This window comes from Ictidomys tridecemlineatus, chromosome 1 (assembly GCF_052094955.1).
Source record: "Ictidomys tridecemlineatus isolate mIctTri1 chromosome 1, mIctTri1.hap1, whole genome shotgun sequence".
NCBI lineage: Eukaryota > Metazoa > Chordata > Mammalia > Rodentia > Sciuridae > Ictidomys > Ictidomys tridecemlineatus.
In genome coordinates this window covers 191,314,663-191,340,254 of record NC_135477.1, presented here as the reverse complement: position 1 = coordinate 191,340,254, position 25,592 = coordinate 191,314,663, and the positions used below count along the sequence as shown (strand labels likewise).

Below are 25,592 nucleotides of genomic sequence, written 5' to 3'. Positions count from 1 at the left end.
AAGCTCATGTATGACACAAGACAATAAGGTTTAGGAGAGAAATCATTGGGTTGTGAGAGCCTTAGCCCAATCACTGAATTAATTCCCTGACAGGATTAACTAAAGGCTGTCTGGGCAGGGCTGGAGGAGGCAGGCATTGGGAAAGTTCTTGTGGTATGTGTTTGTATCTGGTGGAGTCTCTCTCTGCTTACTGATCATCATATGAGCTGCTTGGCCACACTCTTCCTCCATGATGTTATGCTTCACCTCAAGCCCTGAGGAATGTAGCCTGCTGTGCATGGACTGAGACCTGTAAAACTGTGAGCCCCCAAATATACTTTCCTTCCTTTAAATTTGTTCTGGTTGGGTCTTTTAGGCACCACCGTGAAAAAGCTGACTAAAACAAAGACTATTCTAAAAAATATGTGTGATATAACTCTAAATTTACCCTACACTATTAGATATAGTTACTTACCCCGCTGAATTCTCAGTCTAGCAGGAGATTTGTTGAAGCAAGCTCTCTGTCAGAGTGGCTGAGTGGCCGAGCAGCTCCAGGGGCAGGTGAAGCATGGACATTGAGTAGAGGCAGACTATGGCCTCCCAGAGCACTCCTTGCTGCCCTGTACCTGAGGCACAGTGAGCCAGGGTTGAGGTAAGCCAGAGCCCACTAACCTGTCACCCGTTGGTGGCCTGCCCAGTGTAGACGCTTGCTGCTTGCTGCACACAGCACTGTAGCTCTGAACTCCTACGCATCCACCATCCCCTGACCTCAACCTCCTTTGAAAGTAGGATTGCAGGCAAGCTAGGAAAAAAGGAAGTGGGGCAGACCAGAATAGAAGTTGGGACTCAGGGGTTAACCAATAGCATTAGTACTTTTCGAAATCATGATTAGCATAAATTTGGGCCAATGACATTAATATATTTCCAAACCCTGATTAACACAAATAGCATTGGCCTAAGTGCTATACCAACCCTTCCAGACTAGCACACTCAAGAAGCAGCCCCTCTTGGATCTCTTGTCCTGTGAGAATTCTGCTTCTATTCACACTTGAATAAATCCTACTCTTAAAATTACTCATCCTTGTCTGTGCATTTCAGTCTTCAAATCCACAACACAAGAACCTAGAAAGAACAGATTATTGGTGAGCTGCTGGGGGCTGCCGAAACACTGAAGGATGTGGCCCACTGTTAGAAACTGCCACTTGGTCCTTAGCTATAGCTTATGCAGATATGGCCAGCCAGCAGAAATGGAGAATCTAGTTTCATTTCAAATTCTGATTTTATTGTCATCTAATTTGGGGGACATGGGTACAATTATACAAAATTCTATTTTGATCTTTTCTAATTCAATAATAACATACACTGTATTACTCTAAATACAAATGGTTAAAATAATTTCCCAATTTCTCAAACTGGTTAGGAAATTGTCAAAAATCATATTAAGCATTTATCATTGTTTAGTATTATTTCATTCTTGTTAGACTTAAGCATTAACTATGTTAAGGTTCAAATTATAAAAAGTTCAGTTCAAATAAATTTTGAAGCACCTTCTCTCAGATGCATTCATACCTCTCAATTATTTTGACTGTAAATGAGACTAGAGAAAATTACTTGACTGACTTATCAATTTTTTTTTAAATTTTTCCTTCTTTACTTAGTGTATTTAGGAGTGGAATGTATTACTGTATCTCCATACTTATTAAACAGCCAAAAGAATGAATAGCTGGTTTCCTGTGCTTTCCCATTCCTATTCCCTTCCCCTAGTTATCCTCTTCTACTTCACTGATAATCTCCATATATTTATCTTAGTGCCATCTTTATTTTCCTTGTTATGTTCTAACTTTCAAAAATGAGAGAAAACTTTTAATCCTTGATTTTCTGAGGCTGGTTTTCTTCATTTAGCACAGTGTTTCTTCCATTTTCAATAATAGCATTATCATGTATCAGTACTTACTATTATTATTCATCTTGAAATTCAAAATAGAAAAAATGTGAAGGTGATTTTGATATTAAAATATGACCATCAGCAATATTAGTTTTTTTGTCTTGTTTACCATTATGGACAGCATATTGTTTTTCTGTAGAATTTTGATAGATGATCATGATTCTTAATTTTATATCCATAATTTATTAGTGACTTTTTAATGGATTACACTGAATTTTCTGGAGAAGCAATTATTTTGCCTATAACAAATTTTGATTGATTTTTCTAAAATTTATTTTTATTACATCTATTTTACTGAGGGGCTGAAATTTTTAGAAGAAGCTAACTGTTGACAGAACTCAAAGTGTCTTATTTTTGAATTTTTTATGAGTGTGTCAGTGTTTCAACATTAGTTGCTGTGTTTCTCATAAAGAGAAACATCCTAAGGATTATGCTTACAAACTAATGAGGCAGCATATTCAAGTTTAAATCATGATCAAGTTTCTTAAACATTCTGATTCATTTTCCTCTAATAGAGGAGTGTTAAAATGAAAAAGATTGAAGAATAGATGAAAAGAACCGAGGAATACTATTTGGTCCATATTAAGAACTTAGTAAATGTAAACTATTTTTATTGCATTATTTTTCTAAAATCTTTGGGTTTGTGGTCACCCTTTCTCCTATGTGATATATATTTTTTAGTATCTCTCCTATCTTTGGAAAAACAAATAGCACTTTTTTCCATTTCAGGTTCTCCTCTAAATACTATCTGTCATCAATGTCATCCCAACTTTCTAAAACACTTGCCTACAATTTTCATCTCCAAAACTTCCTCACATTTCTTTCACTATTCATTCACTTCTGGAGCCTCTGTTTAAAGATAATTGTTCTTTTGTTTTTAGTTAATATATGTAAACTTAAATTTATACATATTAATGGTGTGCCATTTATGTTTTGATGCATGTGTAGGTTGCATAGTGCTAAAAGAGGTTCAACCTACCTATTGTATCAAACAGCTATAATTTCTTGGTGGTGAAAACTTTCAAAACCTTTTCTTCTAGCTTTTTGGAATGTACAATGCATTATTGTTACCTACATTCACACCACTGTGCAACAGGACCCCAGAATGCCTATTTTTCCATAAACTTAGAAGCTGTTAATTAGCCTTTGTCCATCCCTTCAACCAGTCTCCTACTGGGAAACCTCGGGTACCTGGGTACCTACCATTCTACCCTCAAGATTAACTTTTTAGATTCCACATGATTAGTATCATGTGATATTTGTCTTTCTGTGAGGCAGCCATTTTGTAGATGATGCTAATGATCTTTCCATCCAGGTTCAGTGGGTCCTTTTTGCCATTCTTTCACTTGATACAAGCAATAGTTTTAGTACAGTTGAAGATTTTTGCCTTCTTGCATCACTTTTCTCTTTCAGTTTCTTTGTTGTTTCCTACTTAGAGCTTTGGTCATACATCTCAGTCTCTCTCTCTCTCTCTCTCTCTCTCTCTCTCTCTCTCTCTCTCTCTCTCTCTCTCTCCCTCCCTCTCTCTCTTTCTCTCTTTCCCTGGATACTTGATGTCTATATACTCTAAGACTGTGGGCTAGGTTCTGTTTCATTTATAAATTTGTTTTACTGACCTCATTCAATCACACTGCTTAATATTTTATCCATTTGCTGTGTCAGAAAAAACCTGGTTAGGTCAAGAGGTTCAAATTCATCTAGGCTATTGCTGTAAGTCCAAAGATCTAGAGTATCTCTGTAGAGGCATCCCTCCTCCAGAGAAAATCTAATTAAGCTTCTCCAGAGATGCTCACTATAATTGTTCTTAGACTATCAACAAGAATTTCTGCAAAAGACTTTGGAAGAGGGGGTGAGGGTTATGTTTGCAAAAGCAGAGTGCAATAAGAAATAATAACTCAAGGCCTTCGCAGGCAGAGGCGTTTGCATTTCCAATGATTGTAGTTATATCCTTGTAAAGTCCTTTATAATCCAAAAGATAAAAGTAAATGGTGAATTTGGTCCTTGGAGACCAGCTAGTGGGAAAAGGGGAGGGAAAGTCTCACTTTCCCAGGCACTGATTTTATAGAAAGGTCCTTGGGGGTTATTTTTGTAAAACCTGGCCTGAGTTGGGTGCCCAGAAAGTAGGAAAAAAAAACAAACTACTTTTATGTGAACTCTGCAGATTGTGAGCCTCTGAGCCCCTTTCCCTACACACTGGGTACAAATTTCGAAAATTTTCTGAACTCCTGGTTCAGAGGGATTGATTGATTGTGGCGAAAGCCCCACTCTGAGTCTGAATGCAGCCAATAAAATTGCTTCCTGCTAATTCCTGGATGCCTCCTCTGTCCTACATCTTGGCTGGTTTGGCTTACACTTTCATAGAAACAAGTAGACAAATTTTAGTTGATATGTTCCGCAGTAAGGAAAATTCTTAGCCAGTTAGACAAATAGAAAATGTAGGTCTTAGAATGGTTTATGCTTTGTCTTTGGGGACACAGGTGCACAACCTCAGCTTCATTAGTGTTTTTGTCTTCCCAGTGGAGCATGCCTAGATTGCCTTTCCCTCACCCAACCTGATATACCAAAGTAAGCAGGTCGTACATCCCAAAAGGCTGATCTTGAAGTTCCCACCAGTATCAAAGGCCAAAACAAAAGGAAAAATATTTTCATGTAGTTATCCTTTCAAAGTTTACAATCCTCCACAATCTGCCTGATTTGCTGTACTGTCCAGGATTGTCTAGAGGCTGTTTTTATATTTTATCTAAAGTATCAGATGGAGTATCAGTTGCTCTGTCAGTACAGCACAGCTATCCTTGGGCAGCCTGGGTAGGGAGCTGGTTGAGAAGGTTTACCAATGTCCTTTTCCCTCCCCACGTATATAATTCAAGAGAATTAATAGGAGGACTTTCTGGCCTAGATCTTCCTCGTATATATTGAGCCTAACAAATTTCTTCTGTCCCCTATGGTGTATGTTTACTCTCTGCTATAGAAAAATTGTGCTTCTTAGCCTTAATAGGCTTCTGACTGTAGATGCACAATTTAAGCTGATATTGTAGTTTTATGTTTAATTACAGAGGTGTTTACCTTTTGCAAGTCCTGTATTTGTTCAGCTTACTATTTTGTATTTTATTTGTTATTGCTGAATCCTGGGAACAAAAGGGACTCCTCAAAGTTTAAAGCTACAAAGCCACCTTGAAAAGAAATATCAAATTACATCTCAACATCATCTAATCCATACAAGGTCTAACATTGTACATTATAAAACAAAATGTGTTTGTTGAAGTTATCAGCAAAAGCCTTCTACATAAATTTGAAATTTACTAAAAAGTGTTAAGAAATCATTTTCATTGCGAATAATTTCTTGCTTTTCAGTGTATTCAAAGAACTATAATTCTGCATTTTAAAATTCTATATAAGCAATTCAAATGAGGTTCAGTTTGCATTGCCTTTATTTGCAGAGGACTTTGTAAAGTGAAATAAACTATCATTCTCATAGGTTCTGACATTTTGCTTTATTAGTGCCAAGGAAAAATCTACTTTAACTTGGTAAGACATCGCTGGAAGGCCTGAACTGCTATTTTCAAAGAAAATTAATACCTCTGAATCATCAGCACAGTGTGCTTTTCAGCCATCTTTGCTATGCACTGATTCTTGCTCTTTCCAGATTTATCTGGATCTCTGACCTTTCGAAAAATATATATCTTATCGGATTCATGTGTTGGAATTGATTCCCACGTGCCCTCTGATATGACTCTTTCTCCTTGTAGTTGGTCCTTCTTTTTGGAGCTGCATATTTAGAGGCTGAATATACTCTGCATATTCCAGATGACCTTGCCATGATCTATCCCTCAGTCTGTCATTCCTCTCTTCCTTTACTGCCCCAGGTCTTTATTCTCTGGCAACTGTTACTAGTTGTAATACTACGCTGATTGTTAGCCTGAAAACATTGGAAGGATAGAATCAGGTCTGAATTTTTGAGTGGGTTTTCACCACCACTGATCACAATAACTGTTGTATAGTAAAGTCACACTAGTATTTCTTGAATTAAATATTAGACCTTAGAAATTACTTTCTAAATTTCTCATTTACATTTCATCCCCTCCATTCTGTCTTGTCTAATGTCAAATTGCAGATTCTGCTACCTCACTATGCCTGCCTCATTACAATGTAGTTACTTTTTTATATGTTTCTCCTTGCTATCAAATTTCTGCTGTCCTGGGCCTGGGGTTGTGGGAGAGCACTTGCCTAGCACATGTGAGACACTGGGGTTGATCCTCAGCACCACATTAAAAAAATATGATAATAAATCAATAAATAATTTTTTGTGTCCATCTACAACTAAAAGTATATTTTTAAAAACTCTGCTGTCTCTACATCTGTCACAGTGTCTGGAAAATAGTAGTTGCTCAAGAAACAACTATTGAGACCTGCATGGGGTCTCAGGCCCAGGACTAGAACCTCCTCCACTGACCTGCAAATCCACCCTGGAACCCAGGCCCAGGCCATTGCCATAGCCCTTGCAATGGAGTAGCCTCCTCCTTGCAACAACAGGGAGTAGAAGCAGCTGCATCTCTGCACATGCATCCCAAAGCCAGTATAATGCTCACCCTTTTAGCCCCATCTCTGAAAGTGGTTGCATTCATCTTGGGATACCTCCACTGCTATCTCAAGTTACCTCCCCTATTGCTGCCACCAACTTTTGTTGTAGTAGCATCCACCATGGGACACTGGAAGGGTCTGAAAGCCCAAGACCAAGGTGAGGTACAGATAATCTGCATGGATAGTACAAAATTATAGTGTAAAACCTGTAGTATCTCAGATCTGAGCTGTAAGAAAGGAATACACATACGCAATATGAAAAAACAAGGGAAGAAAGTGCCCCAAACAAACCAGGATACTACAATAACAGAATCCGTGACATCACAGTTGATGAAATGTCAGAGAAGGAGTATAGAATAAACATAAGTAAAATTATCTGTGAGTTAAAGAATGACTTACATGAGCAAATACGGGCAAAAGTTAATCACTCCAAAAAAAAAAAATAAGAGAGCAAATACAGGCAACCATTGATCACACAAAGAGTTAAGGGAGCAAATACAGGTAGCAAAACATTACTTCAAGAAAAAGAGATTCTGGAAAATAAAAAAAAGAGCAATCAGGAATCCTTGAAATGAAGGAAACAATAACATAAAAACTCAATATAAAGCATCACCAACAATCTAGGTCACTGGGAAGACAGAACATCAGATAATGAAGACAAAGTATATAATCAGGAAGAAAAGTTGACCACACAGTAAAGATGGTAAGAAACCATGTACAGAAAAATCTAAGAATTATGGGATAACATCAAAAGGCCAAATATAAGATTTATTGGTATAGAGGAAGGCACAGAGATTCAAAACAAAGGAATGCACAATCTCTTCAATGAGATAATATTAAAAAATTTTCCAAATATGAAGAATAAATTGAAAAATCACATACAAGAGGCCTACAGGACACCAAATGTAAACAAATTACAACAGATCTATACCAAGACACATTATAATGAAAATGCCTAGCATAAAGAATAATGATATAATCTTAAATGCCCAAAGAGAGAGAAATCAGATCACATATGGGGGGAGACTGATTTGTATCTCAGCAGATTTTCTACCTAGACCCTCAAAGCCAGAGATCCTGGAACAACATATACTAAACTCTGAAAGAAAATGGATACCAACCAAGAATCTTATAACCAACAAAGTTAAGCTTCAGATTTGATGATGAAATAAAAACATTTTATGATATACAAAAGTTAAAAGAATTTACAGTGAAAAAGTCTGCACTGCAGAACATCCTCAGCAAAATATTCCAGAAGGAGAAAATGAAAAACAACAATGAAAACCAAAAAAGGGAGGAACTACACTAACAGAAAGGCCAATCAAAGGAGAAACCAAGTCAAGTTAAAAACCAAAAATAATCAAAAATGTCTGGGAATACAAATTATATTTCAATAATAACCCTGAATGTGAATGGCCCAAACTCATCAATTAAAAGAAATAGATTGACAGATTGGATTTTAAAAAAACCCAACAATATGCTGCCTTCAAGAGACTCATCTCACAGAAAAAGACATCCACAGACTGAAGGTAAAAGGGTTGGAAAAAAACGTACCACTCACATAGACCACAAAAACAAACAAGGGTTTCCAGATAAAGTGGACGTCAAACCAGTGGTATTGAAAAGAGATAAAGAAGAACACTTTATACTGCTTAAGGGATCCATACATCAACAAGACATAACAATCACAAATATCTATGCCCCAAACAATGGGGCATCTATGTATATCAAACAAACCCTTCTCAACTACAAGAACCAAACAGACTACAAGAACCAAATACTGGGTGATATTAATACACTTCTCTCACCACTGGATAGATTTTCCAAATAAAAACTAAACGAAAACTCAATGGAACTCAATAATCAATCAATAATTTGGACTTAACAGACATACATAGAATATTCCATGCAGAAATGAGTGAAGATACTTTCTTCTCAGTAGCACATGGATCGTTCACTAAAATAGACCATATGTTATGCCACAAAGCAAGTCTTAACAAATACATTAAAATAGAGATATCACCTTGCATTCTCTCTGACTATAATGGAATCAAATTAGAAATCAATGATAAAATTAAAAAGAGAAACTAGTCCAACACCTGGAGACTAAACAATACACTATTGAATGACTCATGGTTAAAAGAATACATCAGGGAGGAGATAAAAAAGTTCTTGAAGGTAAATGAGTACTCTGATACAACTTACCAAAATCTCTGGGATACCATGAAGGCAGTGCTAAGAGGAAAGTTCATTGCATTAAGATCATTCATTTAAAAAAAAAAGAAAAAGTCAACAATTAAACAACTGACCATTAACATCTCAAAGCCCTAGAAAAAGAAGAACAAACCAACACCCAAAGTATTAGAAGATAGGAAATAATTTAAATCAGGCTGGAAATCAATGGAATTTAAACAAAAGAAACAACTAAAAAAAATTGCCAAATCATAAAGCTTTTTCTTTGAAAAAATAAATAAAACTGACAAACACTTAGCCACTTTAATGAACAGGAGGGAGAAAACCAAAATCACTAAAATTTGTGATGAAAAATGAACTATCACAACAGACACTATTGAAATACAGAAGATAATTAAAAATTATTTTGAAAATTCATACTCCAGTAAAATGGAAAACCTCAAAGATACCAACAAACTTTTAGAGGCATGATTGACCCAGATTGTGTCAAGAGGACATACACAATTGAAACAGATCAATTTCAAGCAAGGAAACAGAAGATGTCATTTAAAGCCTACCAATCAAGAAAAGATCAGGACCAGACGGATTCACAGCTGAGTTCTACAGGACCTACAAAGAAGAATTAATACCAATATTCCTCAAATTATTTCATAAAATAGATAAGAAAGGAACCCTTCCAAACTCATCCTACTAAGCTAGTATAATCCTGATACTAAAACCAGGCAGAGACATATCAAGGAAAGAAAAATTTATACCAAAATTCCTGATGAACATTGGTGCAAAAATTCTCAATAAAATTCTGGCAAATTGGATACAAAAACATGTTTAAAAATAGTGCACCATAATGAAGTGGGATTTGTTCTAGAGATGCAAGGTTTGTTCAACACACAGAAATCAATAAATATAATTGATCACATCAATAGACTTAAAGATACAAATCATATGATTATATCAATGAGGCAGAGAAAGCATTTGACAAAATACAGCACCCTTTCAGTTCAAAATACTAGAATAACTAGGGATAGAAAGAACATATATTAACAAAAACTATCTATTCTAAAACTATCTATGCTAAACCCAAGACCAACATCATTCTAAATGGAGAAAAATTAGAAGCATTCCCTCTAAAAATTGGAACAAGATAGGGGTGCACTCTTTCACCACTTCTATTTAACATACTCCTTGAAACTCTAGCCAGAGCAATTAGACAAAAGAAATTAAAGGGATACAAATACGAAATACTATCATTATTTGATGACAACATGATTCTATACTTAGAGGATCCCAAAAACTCCATCAGAAAACTTCTAGAATCAATTAATGAAAAGTAGTATAATATAAAGTCAGTATGCATAAATCAAAAGTATTTCTACATATCAGTGGTAAATCCTCTGAATGAGAAATTAGGAAAACTACCCCATTCACAGTAGCCTAAAAAAAATAGAATACTTGGGAATCAATTTAACAAAAGAGGTGAACAATCTCTACAATGAAAACTATAAAACACTAAAAAAAGACATTGAAGAAGACCTTAGAAGATGGAAAGATCTCCCATGCTCTTGGATAGGCAAAATTAATATTGTTAATTTTGGCCATATACCCAAAGCATTATACAGATTCAATGTGATTCCAATTAAAATCCCATTGTCATCCTGAATAGAAACAGAAAAAAAAAACCATAAAATTATTTTGTAAAAATAAGAAACCCAGAATAGCCAGAGCAATCCTTAGCAAGAAGAGCGAAGAAGGAGGCATCACAATATCAGACCTTAAACTATACTACAAAGCTATAGTAACAAAAATGGTAAGCATGGTATTGGCACCAAAATAGACATGTAGACCAATGGTACAGAATAGAAGACACAGAGACAAACCCACATTAATACAGTTAATTAATACAGTTAATTATCTTATACTAGACAAAGGTGCCAAATACATAATTGCTGGGAAAACTGGAAATCCATCTGCAGCAAAATGAAAATAAACTCCTGTCTCTCATCATGCACAACTAAAACCAAAGTGGATCAAAGACCTAGGAAGTAGTCCAGAGACCCTGAACTTAATAGAGAAAAAAATAGACCCAAATCTTCATCATATCAAATTAGTCCCTGACTTCCTTAACAAGACTCCTAAAGCGCAAGAAATAAAATCAAGAATTAATAAATGGATGGACTCAAAGTAAGTAGCTTCTTCTCAGCAAAAGAAACAATAAGATGCAAAGAGAGCCTACATTTGGGAAGAAAATTTTTTACCCTTCAAACATCAGATAGAGCACTAATCTCCAGAGCATATAAAGAACTCAAAAAACCTAACACCAAAAAAACCAAAAAACCCAATCAACAAATGGGCTGAACAGACACTGCTCAGAAGAAGATATACATTCAACCTCCAAATACAGGAAAAAAAATGTTCAACACCTCTTGTAATTAGAGAAATGTAAATCAAAACTACTCTGAGATTTCATTTCATGCCAGTCAGAATGGCAGTTATCAAGAATATAGACAACAATAAATGTTGACGAGGATGTGGGGAAAAAGGCAAACTCATACATTGTTGGTGGGACTGCAAATTGGTGCAACCAGTCTGGAGAGCAGGATGGAGATTCCTTAGAAAACTTGGAATGAAACCACCATTTGACCAAGGTATCCCACTCCTTGGTCTATACCCAAAGGACTTAAAATCAGCACACTATACTAATCCAGACACATCAGTGTTTTTAGCAGCTCAATTCACAATAGCTAAACTGTGGAAGCAACCTAGATGTCCTTCAATAAATGAATGGATAAGGAAAGTGTGGTATATATACATAATGGAATACTACTAAGCATTAAAGAGAATAAAATTAACACATTTTCAGGTAAATGAAGGGAAGTAGAGAACATCATGCTGAGTGAATTAAGCCAATCCCAAAACCAAAGGCCGAATCTTCTGTCTGATAAATGAATGCTGATCCATAATAGGTGCGGGGGATGGGGAAAACAGAGGAACTTTTATTGGGAGAAGGGGAGGAAGGGGTATGGAGGCAGGAAAGATGGTGGAATGGGATGGACATCATTCCCTAGGTACACGTATGACTGCACATGTGGTGCAATGTTACATCATGTACAACCAGAGAAATGAAAAGTTGTGCTGCATTGTGTACAATAAATTAAAATGTATTTTGATGTCATATACAACTAATTAAAATAAATTAATCAATTAATTAAAAATTAAATGATTATTGAACTCCTCTGTTGAATTATTTATTAATGTTTTGAAATCAGACAGATCTAAAAATTGAAGGAGAAATTGTGAACATGACAGTGGTGAGTTTTATAATATAAAAATTTAGATTACAGTGTACTTGAATGGAGGAAACAGCTTTTAAATTTTATTTTCATAGGGTTTAGAACACCTAGTGAAAACAGAATTTATCATGGAATTGAATTGAACAAATTGGTAATGGTCAAGAACTGAAGCAACTATTGGTGAAAGAAAAACTAGTCAGTTTTGGATTTTTTAAAAATCTCAAAGTTGTAAGTTAGAGCTTATTAGATTTTTAAATATAGTTGATCATATTGAATGTCATTACCCTTCTACTTGACCATGATATTCCCAGACTTTGTAAATATTTTACTTGTTATTGCTGCTTACTTTTCTCTTTAAGGAGCATACAACTCATGTTTCTATTCCCATAAAGCTTTCCTTAATACATATTTTCTGTTTCTTCTATACATTTTACTAGCTATTACTACTTAACAGTGGAGCAGAAGTAATATGCTTTGTTATTGAGGCACTTAAAAGCCAAAAGTTGAAGCTGGATTTCCTGAGTTGGAATCCCAGCTGCTCTTCTTACTGGCCAAGTTACTTTGGACAAGTTTCTTAGCTTTTCCGTGCTTTACTTTTCTATTCTGTAAAATGGAGTTAACAAATAATTCCAGCCTCACCAATTGCTGTTGTAGTATGAGAAGTAAGTGGGTTAACATTTACAAATTATTTTTGACCATGCCTGAAGCACACTTAAATGCTATGTAAGTGTTAATATGTTGTCTCTATTTATTACACTTCAAAACTCTATTTTTCAGTTAGTTAAACTCTGGTTACTTTATCTTAAAATTAGGATGAAAAATCTGTTTCATAGATGATCATAAGGCTATGATAAGCAGAGTAGTGAGGAATCACGTAAGGTCACGGTGAACAGCATAACTGCTGGAGCCAGACACCTGAATCTGCATGACAGTTCTGTCATTTGTGGTCTGTGTCACTTGGAACTACTTCCTTAAAAACACTAACATCTTACACCCTCAACTTTCCCCCTGTAGGTTGAACATAATATAGCAATCCTGCAGTAGAGTTATTCTGAGAATAAAATAAGCAAATGTATATGAAAAAGTGACTATGTTAGCTATTTTTACTATTAAATGTTCAACCTAATAAATCATCATGTATTTCAATATATTAGTTTTAATGCAAGTTGAGTTATTCTCTTGGATTTCAAACTCGTAGTTTATTTGTTCATTCTTTCTTTTTAGAGAATCCTCATTTGTATTCAAGCTAACACTTATTCTATGTATAAACTTTTGTAAGTCCTATTGACTTGCCTTGTACCCATCTGTTAAATAATATCTCTATGTCAGTGAATCATTCTTGATTATGTTTATCTGTAAATATCAAAAAAATATCCTACTAAACTGAGGCTTAAATAAATTTGAGATGTATTTTATTATCCTGCAGCTGTAAGACTTGGTCTAGCACCTCAGGGATTCCATGGCAAACATCATGTGATATTCTGAGCTTCATAGTGATATGCAGTAAATAAGGAGAAAGAGGGCTAGAATTAAAATTGACCAAGTCTACCGCCATGGGAACAGACTGACCTCACAAAGTCTTTATGCTCAAATGAGTTAAGGCGTATAAACTTCTTTTTAAAATTTTTGAAAGAGAATTGCAAGAAAAATAGAGGCAATCATTGTATTTCCATGGTGTCTAATTCCCAGTGTGTTGAACTTGATTTCTCCCAAAAACAGAATAGGTAATTTAAAACATTGGATAATTTTCTGCTCACAAGTTCAAACATATTCATTTCCCTCAAAACACGGTCGCAGTGTAAATTAATTTTTAATAAATTATTTTGTTACCATTTACTATTAACCATAAATATTTGCCCTTATGATCATAGAAAAACACTTCTTACTGTGAGTGCATGCACTCGTTCATTCAATATAATAAAATCCTGCCTTAAAATAGCAACTGGGATTCAGAAAACCCCATCTTATAGATCCAGAATACCATTTTCAAGTTTAACAATATGATCTGTCTAAAAGAATCTAACAAAGATTTTGATCCCAACTGTGGTTTGGAACATGTGTGTACCCTACCATAAATATCTATGGAAATAATTACTGTTCTTGTGACTGAGTTGGAAGATTTGGAACAGTGACGATGATTTTAGTGAATTTGTGGTTAGTCAGTGTCTCCCCCACCCCAGAGAGAACCAGCTGGAAGCCATAGTGGGAGGACAAGGGACATATTTAGTGAGATAAGGTCAGTCTCTGACTTCCTGTGGCTAGTCCTTCATTTCACCCTTGCTTCCATTCCTATCCTTCCTTCAAAGGAAGAGCTTGACCACATCTTAAGGGGAATGAGGACCATGTGAGTTTATCTTACTAGGGGGCTTTACTCTAAGTCCTTTCTTACTCCTTATTTATGTGGTATACACTGTTTAGAACCAGGAGAATATTGGATAATAAACAAATAAGTATATCATTATTAATTTGGATAGGTAATATAACAGAAATCAATGTATCCCGTGATACAAAAAAAAAAAAAATGATACCAACAGAATTGTAGGAAAAAGGCTTGGTGAGGAAGTTACATTTAAGATAAGAAGTGACGAGAGGGTCTATCAGACTCCTTGGAGCAAAAGTGGTATAATCCAAGTAGCCAGGTACTAAGAATTTTTAAGTAAAGGAATGATTTAAGAAGAATGGGCACAGTGTGAGAAAAACAGATTTAAAGAAGACCTCTAGACAAAACAAATTTAAAAGAATTTGAGTAAAGAATGATTTTCAAATTGGGCAGTGCTCAGAGTCAGAAGAGTCTCAGCTGCAGCAATACAGGCAGCAAGAGCTTTCATGCTGAAGAAAGAGGAAGAAAATGTATTTGATTGGGTTAGAGTACAAAGACCTAGCTAAGGTTTAGTTGGTGGTTTCTAACTGGTAGTCTCTAGTTTCTGTGTAAGTATGAACTATTTATCTGTGCTGAAATGTCATTAGTGTACACAAATGTATCTTGATAACATGTTAATCAAAACTTTTAGAGTCTCTAGTTTTCATTTTATAGTTCTGTGTGTTTTTATAGGCTTTGTTATGCTTACATGGGAACTTAAAACATGGGAGCTATATTAATCTAATGTGCTTCCAATTAGTATCTTTTAAAAAAATTTTTAAATTTATTTATTTTTGCATTACAATTCTTAATACACCATTATACCATAATTTATCATATCTCTAATTATATATAAGGTATGTTGACACCAAATTCACATCTTCATACATGTATTTTGTATAATGATGAGGGTCTCCTTTCACCATCCATGCTATTCCCCTTCTCCCTTCCTTTCCCTCCAACCTCTATTCCCCATCTAGAGGTAATCTTCCTCTCTTGCTCTCCCTTCCAACCCCATTTTGAGTCACTCCCCTTAGATCAGAGAAGACATTCAGCATTTGTTTTTTTGGGATTGGCTAACTTCACTTAGCATAATCTTCTCTAATGTCATCCATTTCCCTGCAAATGCCATAATCGTATTCATTTTTATTGCTGAGTAATATTCCATTGTGCATAAATGCCACATTTTTTTTTATCCATTCATCCATTGAAGGACATCTAGGTTGGCTCCACAGTTTAGCTATTGTGAATTGTGCTGCTATAAACATTGATGTGGCTGTGTCCCTGTAATATTCTGTCCTATTAGCATCTTTTAAAAAAACATTCATAAAGAATAGTGAAACACTCTAGATCTAATAACAGTGCAACAGTGTGTGTGTGTGTGTGTGTGTGTGTGTGTGTGTGTGTGTGTGTGTGTGTGTGTCTGGGGTGGGCAGTTGGCCAGCTCTTGAAGAATTGAGGCAAAGGAATAATTATAGCCACCTCTTAAAGAGTTGATGAAAAGGAGTAATTATTGCACAATCAGGCTGGAGAGGAGCTGCCTTATAAAATGTCTATATATTGTGGAGGAGAAGTTCCTTTGTAATGTGTTCAAATGGTCATATGTTCTTGTAAACTTAAAATACTTCTTTTTAAAAATATAATCATTTTTTTCTCTGACTTTCCCATTACATATTATTTCATTTGGAGTAACAATGGACATTATTTGGGTCCAGCCAAAGTGATTTTTGATTTGGAATATTCGAGTTTGGAGAGCTGTAGAGTTTGTAAATTAGATAATTTAATGTCCTTCTTTAGACATTAAATTATATTTAGTCTTGCATGTGTTATAACAATCAAAAAACTTTCCACCTCTCACTTATTGACTGATACTGGCTTAATTATATAAAAATCAAAGTCCAGAGGTTTTATCGTCATGTAGACATATCCTGTAGTACTAAGCACTGGAAATATAGGAGCAGTGGCACATAAAGTAGCAGAGTTCAAGTGTACATAACCAGAAGCTAGTTTGTAGAAAATTCTTTCAACATTCAGACATGTCAAAATTTCAAGCAAAGGAATGTGTCTCTTTGATGCCTCCTCAAAATGAAAATTCCTTTGAGTAATATATTTAAAAATGCAGAGGGTAAAGTACAAAAAAATAAATAAAAACCACACTTCTTCTTTCATGTTGGAAATCATACAAAATATAATTTGCCAGCCTTACTTTGTAGAGCACCAGACTGTAAACAGTAAAACAAATATCACTGTGTAAATTATGACACATATTTTACAAATACCACTATCAATATTTTTTAAACCACATTTAAAGGCAGAAAAAATCAACTTTCTATTCTTTAAATGGAAAATAAAAGCAAGAAATCAATGTCTCATGCAGAGCTAATTAAAGAGTATGCATCCAAGTAATAATCAAGAGATGTGTCAGTGTTAAGCAATACTACATTTTTTCCCCTAGATTTTGTATTATGTATCATTGGTCTAATTTTAGTTGACTATTCATTCCTGTGCTTTCTCTTTTCACTATAAATATTTACTTTTGTATCAAATTTGTGTTTATAAGTTTGTCTTCTTTTTCTTAAAAACTCCACAGAACTTAAACCTATCTTAGAATAAGCAGAGGTATTTCTGAATACTTATCTTCAGTGTGAAGGATATTAGGAAGACATAACAGGCTTCCAATGACTTACCTCATTTGTCCTTAACTAACCCATCTCAAGCTGGTAGCATGAGCAGAACCATTTCTGGGAAGATACAGCTTGCTTTTTCATTAGAAAATGCCAACAGTCTGCCATGATCAATTACACTCATTAATTCTCAGGAAGTGAGAGTCTAACGTGTGAGAGAAAAGTGATCACTGCTAATGACTGTCTTGAAAACAGAGTTCAATGATATCCTGCAAGTAAATTAGATAACAATTTGTTCTAATATTCTCTTTGAGTAAAAACACCCATAAAATATACACTAAAGGTGACAATTGCAAAGATCATTTAATGTAATAAATCATTACTAAATAATAAGCACATTCATTGTATGTATTTCACTTTCAGAAGCCTTCTCAATTGTTAATAAATGTTAGTAATATTATGTGAGAGCATATATAATTATTAAAATATTTGATAAACCATATTTAAATGAATAATTTTTATTTCCTATCTATGTTAATACCAAATACATTACTTTGGAAAAACATAAAAAATACTTATATTAAATGTAAAAAAAGTTTTAAAAGGATGATATATCTGTTCTTCAAACTCTAGACACATTGTAGATAATCTGTTATTTATCATCTAAACCTTTGCAGATATTTTGATAAATAGTTAGGTTTCCTCCTGGCAGACAGAGTAATATTTCATAAACTTGAAAGTTATCCTCTCACTGATATGCTTAAATTCTTCCTAGACTTCTCAATGGTTTCATAAGAAAAATCCAAACCTATTCTCGGCTGTGGTATATTTCACAGTGGGTCTCCCATTTCTCATTAGGCTCCAGCTTATTTCTATGACTAGACCCACCCTGTTCTAAGCAGAGGCTTTCATCCATGTGTGAGGAACACTTGCAGTCAAAGTGACTTTTTTAAAGAAATCACTTTCTGACCAACATAGCAGAGGTTAGTTATTTCTACCTTATGATTTCTCTAACAATATGTATGAAAAAAATATTTTTTAAATATTTGTTTTCTGCTGAAGTAGAGGTTACTCTATTGGGGGAAAGATCCAGTCCATCACATTTATATTCCCATGTGCACTAATAGGTGCATAATAGGTATATAAAATGGATTAATATATTCTTTTTTTTGGCAGATATGATTATTTTCCCATTTCAATTATAGAATTGAATTAAAATGGGTTATTCAATATCTGATTGGAATTATTTCCTGACAGACGCTGTGAACAGAGCTGAAATCTATATCATTGTGTTCTACTTTGGCAATAGGTGTAGGCAGAAGAACCTACATGAGCAAAGATGTATTACTCAGACATTGTAGGGCACATTCAGAAATAGAGTAGGCATTCCAGGGTGGCGAGAGAATAAGTGAGAGACCATTGCTTGGGAGTCAGACCTGAAGGAGAGGTTGAGGCCATAGTAATGGGGGCTTTCAAAGCTGTGAACTTTAGATGTTTTAGTTTCATGTTTCAGCTAATGTTCCCACTAATATTTTTTTTTTTTGAGAGAGAGAGGGGGGCGGGGAGAGAGAGAGAGAGAGAGAGAGAGAGAGAGAGAGAGAGAGAGAGAGAGAGAGAGAGAGAAATTTTTTAATATTTATTTTTCAGTTTTTGGTGGACACAACATCTTTATTTTATTTTTATGTGGTGCTGAGGATCGAACCCAGAGCCCTGTGCATTCCAGGTGAGTGTGCTACCACTTGAGCCACATCCCCAGCCCACTAATAATTTTTTAAATGTCATCATTGAAACTTTTTTTAAGACAAACATTACTTCAAACATTATGTGGCTTTGAGTAAATAAATAAATAAAAGTCTCTTGAAATGTCTCAGTGACAAAGTGTAGATGGAGAGGAGAGAGGCCAAGAGAGACTGCAGAGGAGAGTTCTGCAAAATGTGGCAGGAGAAGGAAGGAAGAGGAAAGAAAGGAGAAAACAGGAGCCAAGAGGTAAGAGGGGAAAGGTGAGCCGCATTGGAAATAAATCTTTTACAGAGCAAAAGATGAAAAGAAATATACAACTCTGCTTATTCTATATGCACTTTACTGTCTCCCACTCTCTTCCCAGATCATACATAGTTTTTCAGTAATAGAACAATTCAGGTTCTAAATATCATCCATGAAAAGTACCCTGTATACTTTCAGATATACTTTTGAATTATTATTTAAAAGTTTCAGTTAGTTTGATAATCAAGAGGCTTTTCAATGGAAAATGACCCTTCAGTGACAGAGAACATCTGATTTTTTTTTACTTTATACTTGCTTCAAGACACTTTAAGAAGAAGAATTTTTAAAACTGAATTATTCCTTTTTTTTAAACCTGGAGCTTTTATAGATAAACATTACATTAATTTTGGATAAAATAATACACTTATGTATATATATGAAAGTTCTACATTTTTTTAAAGAGAGAGAGAGAGAGAGAGAGAGAGAGAGAGAGAGAATTTTAATATTTATTTATTTTTTTTAGTTTTCAGTGGACAACATCTTTGTTTGTATGTGGGGCTGAGGAATCGAACCTGGGCTGCACGCATGCCAGGCGAGCGTGCTACCGCTGGAGCCACATCCCCAGCCCAAAAGTTCTACATTTTAACCCTAATGATAAATGTAATGTCTTAATTTACAACTAGTAAAATGAGACATTTGACCTGTCAAATTGGAATTGATTAATATATGTGTTTCTTTCCTCAAGAAACTTATTTTTAAATGAAGATATCATAATATAATTTCATCTCTTTTCATTGTCTTAAAATCCTGGACTTGCTTCTTGTAAAGGGACCTCTATAAGTCCTAGAGGTATAACATTCTCTTTGTTCCAATAGTTTCTATTCCACTGGTCAATAAGCAGTTTGGCATTTTTCTGAACAGCATTTTTGTTTCATTGTTCTCTTGATTGAATGAAATCTGTATGGTAAAAATTGAATTCTCCCTCTGCATGATGTCTATTGCAATTGAGGTCTTGCATTGCTCTAGCTATATTTGGCTATTAAATTTCAGACACATTTTGAATCAAAAATGAAAATTAATACTTCATATCTTTCTCTTTTCTCTTTATATTGACTTTAGTGAAACTATACCTTGCCACACAGAGTATGAAACTCTAAATATCCCTGCACAATGGACTTTATTTATCAGTTATGTTCATAATAATGTAACTTCATTCTGTTTTCAAAATGTCTTCTGACCACTGCCACACAGGAAATATAATTATTATATTTAGGAGACTTTGCTATATTAAAATAATTTCAATCATTTTTAGCAAAATCAAGACAGGTTATTCAAACAACTAATTATACAACTATGCTTATTCTGTATGCACTTAACATGCTGAATTTCCCATTTTGTTTTTGATATTTTCTGTTGAATTTATTGTTTGTAGAAACAAACTTTCAATATCACTGACATCACTTATTGAGGAGAGGGTCTTTTTTTAAATTAATTAAAGGTCAAGAACTATTACTGGATCCTTACTGTGCTTTTACCTTTGGGCTAGTTATGACATAGCATAAGAACTAGATAATTAAGTGTAAGCTCTTGTCTTTAGGACAATATACTTCATAATACATAAATGAACATAAATGTGTATTTTAAAACATTAGTAAACTATTATGGACAAAGAATCATATATGTTAAAAATAAATAAAAGTATAAGAAAATCTATAAACATGTAAACTGATTGTACATAACCTAAATGTATAATGGATGTTGGGGTCTGTGTTGAGGAGTTTAGTCTTAAATTGAAGCTTCATTCAGAAGCAAAAACAACAACAACGATAAAATCTTCATTCAAAGACAATAGTCACTCTTTGATTTACAATGTTTTGTAAAGAAAACTCTCTTGTCCTGCCTTACTTTGTCATTTGCTTCCAAAACTCCTTGCACAATCCATAGTTGGAGCAAAGGAATCAATGCCCCATTGGAACTTGCCGTAGTTTGTATAAGTCTGCCCTGAAGGTTCCTGTGTTAAAGGCTTGGTTTCTGGGATGGTGGTAATGGAAGGTGCTGTGGATCTGTGGAAGGCCAATAGGTCATGGGTGGTACATACCCTCAAGAGGGATTGTGGAACCCTGGTCTTTTACTCATTCACTTTGTTTCTTGCCTCATGAACTTAGTGGTTTGCTCCAACATGGGTTGTCACCATGAATGTGCTGCCTCACCAGCATCAAAGCTGGACCACTTGATTGTGGATAGAAACCTGTAAAACCATGAGAAAAATTTCTCTTTTATAATTCAATTGTCTCAGACATGTCATTATGGTGAAGAAAAGCTGACTAACATATACCTAGTACCTCCCACTCCAGGAGCTAAGATGAACTCTCCTCTCAGAGTGAGCTTCAGACTAAAAGATAAATTCTTGAAAGAAGCCCAAAGTGACTGCTCTATGTGGTATTGTGGTAACAGCCCTCCCAGAATAATGGGCTCCCTAAAGTATAAGGCCACATGGCACTGTCAGCATCTATGTGCTCATGATTAATTGTGTGGTAACTTTGTTGCAACCCTGTAGCTTAGGATACCAAATCAAACTGTATGTTACCATATATGGGAGACAAAGGAGCTAATATGAAAACGAAACTCAGAAAGGGTATACAAAGCAATGCCCCAGCCTCAGGGTTCAGCCTGCATTGAGCCATTGCTGGCACTAATAAGCTCTGCTTCCTGCTAAAAGCCTCAGTGTCCCACCTCTGTGCAACAATCCTGCAACAGTATGAAGAAAAGCATTATTGTAATTCTCCCAGAACTCTACATATAGGGACTTTCTTATGCCCACATATTGAAGACAAATTTCCCCTGAGTCTGGCCACACAGTCATGATTTTCACAATTTCGTTCATTTTTTTTTTTGAAGGACAGATATAAAAAGCTGTCATGGGACCGAAACCGTTAATTCCGTGACTTGCATCAAGTTTTCTCTAAAGAGATGCTTTTCTCCTAACCGCTTTTTTATATGAGACCTAACACTTTACATTCTTATTTTTTGATACGCCTTATTGATTATATAAACCTTAGAGAAAGAGTCCTTCTTGGTTTCCTAATCATCAAACTAAACTTAACAACCATGTTCCTCTAATCATCTGCTCTGATCTATGAGCAGATTGATGCTTTACTGAGCTGATATGAAGAAATGGAAGTGGGGATATAGGGCCAAAGATTTCACAGCAGGGGCTGGAGATGTGGCTCAAGCGGTAACACTCTCGTCTGGCATATACGGGGCACTGGATTCAATCCTCAGCACTACATAAAATAAAATAAAGATGTTGTGTCTGCTGAAAACTGAAAAATAAATATTAAAAAATTCTCTCTTTCTCTCTCTCTCTCTCTCTCTTAAAAAAAAAAAAAAAAAAAAAAAAAGGTTTCACAGCAGAATTGCTTCCCAGGAGGCTCAGGTGGGCAGATGTTACTACTGGATAGTCAAGAATGGAAGTTGACATGGCCAAGAGGATGAGTATCAAAACATACCAACTAGTCATCAAGTGTTGCAAGCTCCTTTTTCACTTGAGTGTATTCAAACAATTATTTTAAGAGTTCCAGATTACTATTCTTCATTCCTTCCACAGTCAGGGCAGATCTATAACAGATTAGAACTATGGTGATATTTTCTTCTTTACTTCTTTAAGACCACAGAGGTCAATGTGAGTAGACTTAAGAGTTAGTGATTGAGGAGTCCAGAAGCACATTGTTCAACATTCAGTAATTCAGACTAGTGATGTTCTACAGAATAATAAAGGATGCCTGAATCCAAATCTCTCCACATATCTTCTAAAATCCATTCAGATCAATAAGGAGAGCAAACAAACTATCCATAATCCATGCTTACAATATAAAATGAAGTTGATTGATACTTGAAGCACTACAGACATCACTGGGAGTATAACAATGAGAGTAATGGCAGCTGCTAAGAGGGAGAAAATATAGAAGAAAAGTGATAAGGAAAAAACGGAGGTTCCAAATAAGATAAATAAAGCAGTGAAGCAGAAACAATTACAAAACAACAATCTAAGATGACTTTTTGGAATAAAAGACATGAGCCTTTATGTAAAATAGGGCTAAAATTCTTAGGTAGATTTTCAAGAATGATGAATTCTGAGAAATACCCTAAGAAAATTGTTATACCTACATAAAAATAAAATTCTTAGTACTTCTCTATTCCCATTTTTCATCCCAGATTTTAATACTGTGTCCATTCCATAAATGCCTGCAGGAAAGAAAGAAGAAAGAGAGGAATGAAAGAAAGGAAAGAGGAAAGAAAGAAAGAATAGTAGGAAGACAAGGGAGAGGCCACAAATGGAAAGAAGGAAGTTCAAAATCTAGTAATCATGTATATCAAGCTTAACCATAGAAATGTTTGTATCATGCCTATTATTTGATAGATGAAAGCATATTTTTCAAGATTCCATCCAGTTTTCTGCAGCCTAATCTTAGTTTGAACTAAAAAGAATTTACTGATTCACTTTAAAAGTCTGTCTAGATGTCAAGGAATATATCTGAAAGGTGGGGACAAACCTGAATATATACAACATTTTTCAATGTGAGAAGACTCCATGAAAGATTGAGCAAAAGTCAGAGTGCTGGCACATGCCTCTAATTCCAGTTCCTTGGGAGGCTGAGGCAAGAGGACCACAGGTTTGAGGCCAGCCTGGGCAAATTAATGAGACCCTGTCTCCAAATCAAATTATAAAAGGGTTGGGAAAGTAGTGCTGTGCTTCCCTAGCATGACTGAGCCCTGGGTTCAATGCTCAGTATCCCAAGAGGGGGAAAAAATGACACAGCAAAGAAAAACTTTCTCTGATCTATGTAATTTTCTGAATTCACCATAAATAACTAAAGTATATTCATTTTATTTCTTTTATAAAATGATTATCAGTGAGTGGCAACACAGTCATGAAGTTTTCAGATTCTTATAATCATTATTCTCTCACAATTTCTATGATGTGTTCAGAATTTCCCAATTAAATAGGTCAAAGATGATTATGATCTGTGATAAGGACACATCACATTGTATGAAACCAGTAGTAGGAAGATCAGAAAATAAAGGCTCCTTAGAGCAACCAGCAGGAATTGAGATCAAATTAAAATGACTTTTTATTAGTCAAAATGTTCAACATTTCTTCTAAGTTTTTAAAATGGAAAATAAAAAACACAAAGTCTGTATTTTTTTTTGCAAGAAAAGCAATAGAAGAAAATAAAAGTATATACAAATAAAAGGAAGGTTACATTACTTGGATTAATAAAAATAGCAGAATAATATTAGGTAGATCAAGGTGACTAAGATATGGCAAAATATTAGGCAAAACCATAATTCATTGCATGATTATTTTAAATTTTCTGAGTTTTACTTTTTTTAATAAAAAGGTAAAATAGATGACTCCCTATTACCATCTTCAGTTCTTTGAATATTAATCCAGAAATCTACCATGAATTTATATTCCATTTTTATACAAAAAGGGCAATGCTATTCTGCTGTTTTTCTCCCACCAAGTAAATTATCATCACCTATAAATCTACATTGTTCTTTTGAATGGTTTTATTATATACCTTTGATCTATATTGGTGAATATTTAGGAAATTTTAATTTGTCATTTGCTTTTCTTGTTCCAAGAAAAAAATCCAAACTGAATATTCTAGTGCTTATATCTTGCTCTGCTTATTTGATTTGTTTCATTTACATAATAAGATTAACTTTCTGTAGAAATATTTCTGAGCTAATGAGAACATGAGGTTAAAATTTAGTAACTCGCCAGTGGCCCATTCAACAAGGACTGGTAAGGACATATCACACTGTATGAAACCAGTAGTAGGAAGATCAAAAAATAAAAGCACCTTGGAGCAAAGCCAGCAGGAATTGAGATCAAATTAAAATGAGTGGGGGTAAAGTCTGAGGCTCCCCAGATTGGACACTAGGATACAGCTGATGTCTCCCCAGGAATTTAGCAACCAATCTAGGAAGCAGAAGGATGCAGGCAATGATTGAGTATTGCACTGAGATTTAAATCAGAGTGGATTATTAGATTAGTTGTCTGGACTGGGAAATTACTTAATACAATTGACTTCCTAGCTAGAAATAATCATGAACTGGTGAGGGTTTTTGTTGTTGTTGTTGTTAATCAAGACTTAGTTTAAATTCAGTGAAGAAATAAAGAGAAGTTCAATTTTTTGCAAAACTCTTGTGGAATTTTCCAACTGTATAAATTTTTCACTGTTATTTACATTCTAGCCTCTTGATTATGACAGCTGTTTGTGTGTGTGTGTGTGTGTGTGTGTGTGTGTGTGTGTGTGTGTGACCCTACTTAGGATGCATATCTTTTCTCATAAAATGTTGTTGGTCTTTTTGTAAGGGCTCTGCACTGAAATATTTTTATCAGTTTTGTTTGTAAGAAAAGGACTTGCCAAGATTGTTGCATGTTCTTTGACATTTTAAAAATTTTAATAAAGAAATTTTAAATAGTCATGTAGTTAAATTTATCAACTATGATTTATGTGATCTGTATCTTTTTAGCAAGTTTTTCTAAAAAAACTTCTTTCATATTCAAATAATCCATTCTAATATCTTAGCCATTTCAAAAAAAAAGTTTAGTTCATTTAGACTTATTTAGC

At 34.7% G+C, this 25,592-nt stretch overlaps 1 long non-coding RNA gene across 2 annotated transcripts in view; it reads left to right on the top strand.

The window, feature by feature from the left end:
• Nucleotides 1-25,378, top strand: part of LOC144364861 (uncharacterized) — a 29,503-nt gene extending 4,125 nt beyond the window's left edge. The window contains exons 2-5 of one of the 2 annotated variants that reach the window (XR_013422961.1): nucleotides 17,824-17,948; nucleotides 18,613-18,688; nucleotides 18,837-18,951; nucleotides 22,351-25,378. This is a non-coding gene — a long non-coding RNA (uncharacterized LOC144364861). Of the gene's footprint in view, nucleotides 1-17,823; nucleotides 17,949-18,612; nucleotides 18,689-18,836; nucleotides 18,952-19,471; nucleotides 22,320-22,350 lie in introns of those variants that run through there. The other variant, XR_013422962.1, reaches the window with a different exon arrangement.
• The last annotated feature ends 214 nt before the right edge of the window (nucleotides 25,379-25,592 follow it).